The 9,512-nt window shown below is 42.9% G+C and overlaps 1 long non-coding RNA gene across 1 annotated transcript; it reads right to left on the reverse strand.

Annotated features, from left to right (window-relative positions):
- Window positions 1–428: 428 nt before the first annotated feature.
- Window positions 429–2,067, reverse strand: LOC133873701 (uncharacterized). The gene is made up of 2 exons (XR_009901146.1): window positions 1,770–2,067; window positions 429–1,328 (listed from the first exon to the last, which is right to left on the reverse strand). It is a non-coding gene; the product is annotated as an uncharacterized LOC133873701 (long non-coding RNA).
- Between the last annotated feature and the right edge of the window lie 7,445 nt (window positions 2,068–9,512).

Consider the following 9,512-nt stretch of genomic DNA (forward strand, 5'->3'; position numbering starts at 1 on the left):
TAATTGGCCACATTCTGTTAAACAAAATCACTTCTTTGTAATGATGCTCTTTGACAGGGATTCCGCTATTCAGAAGTGTTTCTAGAAGATTTTGCATAGTTTGCAAGTCAGAAAATTCGGTTCCCTGCCAGCCGTCGGGACGACGTGTCATACAGTTTGGACGCCCAGCTATCCAAAGCACCAGCCGTCCGGACGACGTGTCATACCATCTTGACGCACATCAGACTAAATCATCATCCATTCGGACGACGTGGATTCCCTTCTGGACCCTCCTCTGTGTCGAGAAGCTTCGAACTGCTCCAGCTTGTGTAACGCCCCAAATTTGAACCAGCAAATTCGTAAGCAGAAACCTCCGGTTTCCACGTGACGTTACTACCTCAGAGATAAACTCTCGCAGCGGAAGATATAATTTATCCAACAGGCTTGAATTAAATAACACATCAAAGCTTTATTGAGTGATAAACGTAATTAAAGTATTACATTTCAAATTGATACAAGAATTCACTACAATCATCAACTACATTATCGAACAGTTCTAATTCCTGTAATGTTAACAAACTCCTATCCTTGAGCTTTATACACTTTCGTACCTGCAACATGGGCTATACCGCCCATATATAAATACATGGGTCAGTCAACTGCTTTCAATAATGATAAGATTACTGATTTAATTAAAAGTATGCGATGCAACAATGTGTAGTGCAACAATATGAGAACAATTATAAACACTTATGCCAATGACTCAAACTCCGAAATCTCTATTCTTTCTACGGGCTTTTCACTGAGGGTCCTTTCTTAAGGCCTCAGTCCTGGGTTGTCTATCCCTCTCAGAGTACCAAACCCACATACTAGGATTGTCTATCTCTCACAGGGCCTCAAATCCCACAAAATTCCATGGATGTCTATCTCTCTCAGAGCCTCAAACCCACCAACTGGGTTGTCTATCTCTCTCAGAGCTTCAAAACCGAGGATGTGTATCTTTCCTATATCCATGGATGTCTATCTCTCTCAGAGCCTCAAACCCACCAACTGGGTTGTCTATCTCTCTCAGAGCTTCAAAGCCGAGGATGTCTATCGCTCCTAAATCTAAGAATGTCTATCCCTCAGAGCTTCAAACCCACCAACTGGGTTGTCTATCCCTCTCAGGGCTTCCTATCTGTCTCTATGCCTTAATACTAAAACATGTCATATTACAACCAATATGCTCCAAACAAGTTGCATACTATTAAATAAAACAGATATCAAAACATTATGGAAAGCTCCACTTGATCATTCTGAGTGAGTAAGGAATACTCACAGTTCTTTTGTACCGTTTTTCAGTTCATCATCTGCATAATCATAAATACATATACACATAAAACATTATTCATCATCATTCATAAATATTACCTATTATATTCACAATGACACATTTATTGTTTTACTCGGAAAATCATTTACATAGTTTTTTATTAGTTTATCTCATTTTCTATAAAACATCCTATTTTAATAGCTTGGATTATCAATTTATATCAACACTTATATAATTATATCACAATTATGCATTTTTAATATTTAAAAATATATATAGAGTAGCATGGCATGGCTTTTGATATATATATATTTATATATATAGTATCATAATATATATACATATATATATCTATGTACCGAATATATATATATATACACATATATATGTACCGAATATATACATGTATGGTATTATTATATATATATGCGTACCGAAGATCTATATGTATATATATATAGGAGGGTTCGGGTCTCACAGTGTTCGAGTGGTGGGTATTGCATAGGAGGGGGCCAATCCCATTTGGAAGCATCAGCTGCCGGAAATCTTGCTGGATCGGGGTGGCTTAGATCAGCCCAAGGTGAACACGGGTCTGCTGGGTGCGAGTTCACCGGGGTTGCAGTTGGTGTCGTGGGTCATGGCTGCCATGGCAGAACCGGTTCTGGTTTACTGGTCATCCGGGTTCCAGCAGGTTCGGTGGGTCTCGATCTTGATGGGTTTTGGTCGTGGGTCGGCTAGGTTCTGGGTTCGGTTTCATGCACGCACGGCCTGGTTCGGTCACGGTGAGGGTCGAGTCTTGGCTGGGATCCGGGTCTGTGCAGGGTCTTCGGGGTTCACGGGTTTGCCACAGCCTTCTTGGTCTTCACTTCCAAATCCTGCCGTCTACCCACCGGAAGTCGCGTCTGGGTCCGTCGGATTTATTGTTTCCAGCTGGTTTAGGTCCGTCGAAGGAGGCTGGATCGTTTGCATGCATGGACTGCTGGCTGGGGTCTGCCGAGGGCCGGGCTGCATGGATTCCAGTGGGTCATGCATGGGCTCATGCACGGGTCTAAGGTCCTGGTTCGTTGGTTTCGAGCTTATGGCAATACTGGGTTCAGCTGGGTCTCGGTGGTTCAACTACAAGCTTGCTGAGATCGCCGAGCAAGGAGGTTTGGATCATGGTTCGTGTTTCCTGGGCTAAAGGCGTTCGGCTCGGCTGGGTCACGTATGGTCACGGCACCGACGGTGCGGCACGGGTTACGGCCAGAACCCGTCGGAGTTGCCCCTGGGTCGACTCCGGCGGTGACCCGTGGAAGATCGGGTCTGGCGGGTACCTCCTGGGTTTCTCCCCTCCGAATCTCTCCTTCCGATATCTCCCTCTCAGCCCGCAATTTCTCTCTCAGACACACTCAATCCCACGGCCCCCTTCTCACTGTCTGCTTCTCTTTCACTCTCAAACTCCATTTCTCTCTTCTCTCTCCATCACTGTTTCTCACTTCTCTCATCTCTGTTTCTTACTGACTTTCTTTCTCCTGGTCCCTCATCTCACTCTCAACTCTCAACTCTCAACTCACTCTCTCGATCTCTCACTCACTGCTGTGTCTCGGTCTTAAAAGAAGGAGAAAGAAGGAATAAAGAAAGAGGGAGAAGGGTGCCATTATTACAGCAGCAGAGATGAACTGCTTTGTAGCTGTCTGAGTGAAGACAGGCTAGCATTGCATTGTTTAAGCACCGAGGACGATCGTGCTGAAGAAAATATATTAGAACCAAAGTGGAGGCAGGCTGTGTTTTTAATAAACTGAGTGGAGGAATCGGAACAACGTGCGACTGCTGAAATGATTTAAATAGGTTTAAATGGAATAAAACGTAAGAATGACGTAGGAGGCGGCTAACGATTTTAGCAGATTGTGTTTTAAAAACCGGGTCTTTTAATACAAGCAGTCTCATAAAAATACTGTTCTAAATCCGTTTTGAGTCTAGTTGTTTCATCGGTAATATTATTATCTCAATAATATTTAAACATAATAAATTTATAAACCAAATATATATTGCACATATTACACAATAATATTATTTATTAATATTATTATGCCAATTAGTCTACTGAATAAATCCGTCAGTCTATTTCATTTAATCTTAAATTCTAGTTTAAGACATTAATTGTATTACTAAAAATCTGGGGCGCTACATGCAGGCCATAACTCTAGTTCTACCTCTTGGAAATTGAGTCAAGCCAAGCCGCTGGACAAGTCACAAACGCCCAAACCCGAGCCCAAGGTAAAACCGAAGCCTCTACCTCTAGGAATCGTGATATTTAAGTGTTTTAGATGTCAAGGCAGGGGCCACATAGCAAGTCAATGTCCAAACAAGCAAGCCATGGTGTTGCAAGCCAATGGAGAAATTGTGACCGATAATGAAGATTCCGACACCGACAACATGCCGCCATTGGAGGATGTTTCCGATGAGGAGTATTTAGCCCCTGACGCATTGACATTGGTGGCGAGAAGAGCATTGAGCTTGCAAGCAAAAGGAGTTGATGAAGTACAGCGGGAGAACATCTTTCACACAAGGTGCTACGTTAAAGACAAGGTATGTAGTGTGATTGTTGATGGTGGTAGTTGTACTAATGTTGCAAGCACAATTATGGTGGAGAAATTTGGATTGCCCATGACAAAACATCCTAGACCGTACAAGTTGCAATGGCTAAATGATAGTGGTGAGATAAGGGTGAACAAGCAAGTGTTAGTTGCATTTCGAATCGATAAATATGAAGATGAAGTGTTGTGTGATGTAGTACCGATGCAGGCAGGACACTTATTGCTAGGGCGTCCATGGCAATTCGATAGGCAAGTGAAGCATGATGGCTTTACGAACAAGTACTCTTTTGTACTTAATCAACGATCAATCACTCTTGTACCATTGACACCGCAGCAAGTATACGAGGATCAAGTGAGATTACAAAAGGAGAGTGATCAAAAGAAAGAGAGTGAGCAAAAGAAAAAGAGTGAAAAACAGAGAGAGGCCGAGAAAAATGAGAGAGAGAAAGAAAATCAAAGTTCGGCCCTTGAGAGAAAATCAGAGAGAAAACAAAAGAATTTTTATGCAAAAGTGAGTGAGATCAAGCGGGCAATGTTTTCAAAATAGCCGATGATTGTACTTTTGTACAAAGAGGCACTTTTGCAGGAGTACGAGGATGTCTTCCCCGAGGAAACACCACATGGGTTACCTCCAATCCGAGGGATTGAACATCAAATTGATTTAGTTCCCGGTGCAACCATCCCAAACCGACCAGCTTATAGGAGCAATCCCGATGAGACAAAGACGCTTCAACGGCAGGTAAGTGAATTGTTGGAAAAAGGGCACGTGAGGGAGAGCATGAGCCCATGTGCGGTTCCGGTCTTACTTGTACCTAAGAAGGATGGGACGTGGAGAATGTGCGTTGATTGCCAAGCCATCAACAACATAACGGTAAAGTATTGTCATCTTATCCCACGCTTAGATGATATGTTAGATGAGCTGCTTGGTTCTTGCATATTTTCTAAGATTGATTTAAAAAGTGGTTATCATCAAATTTGGATAAAAGAAGGAGATGAATGGAAAACTGCCTTTAAAACAAAATATGGTTTGAATGAATGGTTAGTTATGCCTTTTGGTTTGACCAATGCTCCGAGCACCTTTATGAGACTTATGAACCATGTTTTGCGTGCATTTATAGGCAGATTTGTTGTTGTCTATTTTGATGATATACTCATTTATAGCAAGAACATAGACGATCATGTAGTACATTTGAAATCCGTTTTAAATGTGCTAAGGAAAGAAAAGTTGTTTGCTAATTTAAAGAAGTGCACTTTTTACACCGATAAGCTTGTATTTTTGGGATTTGTTGTTAGTGCACAAGCTATACAGGTTGATGAGGAGAAGGTACGTGCAATCCAAGATTGGCCGAGCCCCACAAGTGTAGGTAATGTTCGTAGTTTTCATGGACTTACTAGTTTCTACTGGCGGTTCGTGAAGGACTTCAGTAGCATAGCCGCACCGCTTACCGAAGTGATCAAGAAGAACGTTGGATTTCGGTGGAGAGAAGAACAAGAGAAAGCAAGACTCAACATTGAGCGAAGAACGGAACAATATGCCACACAAGCCAACAAGGGACGTCGCAACCTGGTTTTTGAACCCGGAGATTGGGTTTGGCTGCATATGAGAAAAGAAAGATTCCCGGTGAAAAGACGTTCCAAATTGCTCCAAAGAGGAGATGGCCCTTTTCAAGTCCTCGAGCGTATCAATGACAACGCTTACAAGCTAGATTTACCTAGTGAGTACATTGTCAATACCACTTTTAATGTTACTAATTTGAGTCCTTTTGATGTAGGTGATGATTTGAGGGCAAATCCTTTTCAAGAGGAGGGGAATGATGGAGATCAAGGCACCGCTTTGAAGGATTTCGTTCAAGTACCAATTGGGCCGGTTACGAGAGCACGAGCAAAGAAGGATCTCGTTCAAGTACCAATTGGGCCGGTTACGAGAGCACGAGCAAAGAAGTTCAAGGATGTGCTCAACGGACTCATCCAAGAGTTATGGGCTCAAGCAAATTCGGGGAGGCCCATTGAGCATGATCCACGTGGGCAACAAAGAATTGTCACCTTGATTCAAGTTCTAGAAGGATCCAGTCAAGGCTAAGAACTGCTGAGATTGTTCGTTAATTTAGAAGGATCGGATTGCAAGACTTATTTTCTTTACCTACCTAAGATCTTTATTTATTTTCTTTCTTTGCTAGGAATTGATTTGGACTTTATTTTCTTTCCTTGCTAGGAATTGATTTGTTTACTTATTAGAATTAGAACTACTTTCTCCGCAAGTAATTTTCTTGTATAAATAGGTGTACCTACCATGTAATCGGGGAGACATTGATGATTCATAAAACTTGTGAGGTTTTATTCTCTTTGGTTCTTTGAAGAACTACTCGAACTTATCGGGATTTCCAGTGGCGTTCATCTCGACTTATCAAACGGAATTTCCACCACCATTTGTGGCGTCTTCCTTATACCGAGGTTCTTGTTTGTCATAAACAACGGGTCGAGGTTTTTCCATTCGAATCTGTCCTTAGAACGGTCTTGGGTTCCCTTTCGTTGTTGGGTCTCGTTATTCTTGACGGGGTTCACATCAGAAACAGACTCGAGCAGCCCATAAGAAGACCTCAGGTATTCAAACTTCCAGAAATTTAGAATTACTGCACATGGATCTCATGGGTCCCACTAAAACTGCTAGTCTAGGTGGGAAAAGGTATATACTGGTAATTGTGGATGATTTCTCTCGATATACATGGGCTATTCCTCTTCGGAAAAAATCTGATGCTTTTGATGCAACTCGGCATTTATTCAAGAAGATTCAGGTTGAGCAAAATTGCCAGATTATGAGAATCCGCAGTGATCATGGAAGAGAATTCAAAAAAATTCCAAGTTCGAAGAATTCTGTCTCTCATATGGAATCAAGCAGGAATTTTCTTCTCCTATCACTCCTCAGCAGAATGGTGTTGTAGAAAGAAAGAGCAGGGTAATTCAAGAGATGGCTCGTGTGATCATCCACTCAAAGAATCTTGCTCAATAGTTATGGGGAGAAGCAGTGAACACTGCATGTCATATTATCAACAGGGTCTACCTGAGGCCTGAAACAAACAAGACTCCCTATGAAAATTTGGCGAGGTAAAAAGCCCACAGTTAATTACTTCAGGACTTTTGGAAGTAAATGCTATATCCTTTGTGACTTGGAGAATCTTGGGAAGTTTGATTCCAAGAGTGATGAAGTTATATTGTTAGGGTATTCCACAAACAGTCGTGCTTACAGGGTCTTCAATAAAAGAACAGAGACTGTGATGGAATCCATAAATGTTGTCGTTGATGATGAAGAAGTTGAGAGACCAAACAGTAGGGAGGAAAATCAGATCGATTCAGTTGATCTGTCAGCAGCTTCAACTGATATTATTAAGGCTTCTCCAAATGTGTCTCCAGGTGAATCTCCCTCTTCTCCCGCGACTTCGGATACCGCTCCCATTACTTCCGAAGATGCGGATACTCCTGCTAATCCTCCTAAGCGATCATGGGTGAAGCACAATCATCCTCCTGAGCAGCTTCTTTGGACCATAGATGAATGGCGTAGGCTAAGAAGCAGAGTCATTCAGCCTACCAGTGAAGTAGCTAATCAAGTCTCCTACAGCTGCTACCTTGCTCAAACAGATCCCAAGAAAGTTGATGAAGCCCTACAGATGAACGCTAGGTGTCTGTCATGCATGATGAGCTCCATCAATTCACCAGAAATGATGTTTGGACCTTGGTTCCCCGTCCTGCAGAACAGAATATTATTGGCACCAAGTGGATTTTTAAGAATAAAACAGATGAGCATTGTATTGTGGTTCGGAATAAAGCCCGTCTTGTTTCCCAGGGATATACTCAGATAGAGGGAGTAGACTTTGATGAAACTTTTGCCCCAGTTGCCAGGTTAGAATCCATCCGAATTCTTCTCTTCATTGCTTGCCATCTTGGTTTCAAGCTATATCAGATGGATTGAAAGAGTGCATTTCTGAACGGTGTTCTTCAAGAAGAAGTTTATGTAGAACAGCCGAAGGGTTTTCAAGATCCTCATCATCCCATCATGTGTACAAGCTGAAAAAGGCTTTATATGGGCTTAAGTAGGCTCCTCGGGCAAGGTATGAGCATCTCACCACTTTTCTCCTAGCTAAGGGATTTACAAGGGGACAAGCTGATCGAACCCTGTTGGTTAGTATTTTGGCCTCATTCTGTGTTTGGACAAAATCACTTATGTGTAAAGATGCTGTAAAAAGGGATTCCACTTGCCAGAGCATTTTCAGAAGACTCTGGACAGCGAAAAAGATAGAAGATTTCATATTCCCTGTCAGCCGTCCGGACGACATGTCATCCCGTCCGGACGCCTATCTGTCCACTGTTCCAACAGTCCGGACGACATGTTCATCACGACAGGACGCCAGATAGACCAGCATCATCCATCCGGACGATGTATCTTTTCCGTCCAGACCCTACACTGTGTCGAGAAGTTTCTGTTCCAGCTTGCATCCGTCCGGACCTCTCAGCAGCCCGTCCGGACGTCCATCAGTGATCGATCAGCTTCAGATTCTTTCCAAGTTCAGTATATGGGAAGATCTAATTCAACCGTCCGGACGATGTGGTTTCCCGTCCGGACGTAATCAAAAATAAGGCAAGAATTGCAATTCAAATGTCACCGTCCGGACGTCAGTCAGCATTGGTCCGGACGCGCGCTCATAAGTTAAGGAAATTGCCGATTCGACTTCTACCGTCCGAACGTCTGCCTCTCATTGTCCGGACGCACGCATAGCAGATATGAAAATTGCGTGTTGAAGAATTGCCGTCCGGACGTTCATCCCCCTTGGTCTGGACGCACTAAGCCTTTTATGAAAATTACTGGCAGCAGACGTGCGACCGTCCGGACGTCAGTGTCTCACTGTCCAGACACGGCTCTTAAACAGGAAAGATTTTCAAAGAAATTTTCGAAAAATCCTGTTGCACAGTTGTCCGTCCGGACGGCGTCTGTACATATTACAGCAGTCGTCCGGACCCTGGGCAATGAGAACTGCAAGAATTCTGAATTGAATTTGAAAAACGAAATCGACTTCTAAAAATAAAGTGTGTGCATAAGTGTCAACAAAAATTAAAGCAAAGTGGAAAATAAATGACACACAGATTTTTGTTGACGAAGTGGAAACTCAATTAAGAGAAAAACCACTCCGAGGCAGCCAAACCCAGCAATTCCCTTATTCAGAAGACATAGCTAGAAACAAGACAGTAACACACATATACCCGATACAGTGGTCGTATCTTGATCTCTGACGTGTAACCCAACACGACCGCTTTCCAACCAGGTTCTCCTACCTGAGGGGGTCTTCAGGAATCCTTTATCTTAGAGCCGACCTCTAAGATAAACTTCAGTTGTAGCCCAGCAACAGCAAACTTGATACGGCTTCAAAGGAAATATCACGTCTCTGAGCAGTTGTGGAGTTCAATACCGAATTCTTGCAGTTCTCAATGCCCAAGAGCCTCTATTTTTAGGCTGGGGGCTCAAATGAGCGTCAGGCAAAATATACCTGGGCCCCGTCCGGATGTTGGACATGGACCGTCCAGACGGACAACTGTGCGACAAGATTTTTCAAAAATTTTGTGAGGAAATCTTTCCCGTTTAAGAGCCTCATCTGGAC

The sequence above is a fragment of the Alnus glutinosa genome, chromosome 7 (genome assembly GCF_958979055.1).
Source record: "Alnus glutinosa chromosome 7, dhAlnGlut1.1, whole genome shotgun sequence".
NCBI classification, from domain to species: domain Eukaryota; kingdom Viridiplantae; phylum Streptophyta; class Magnoliopsida; order Fagales; family Betulaceae; genus Alnus; species Alnus glutinosa.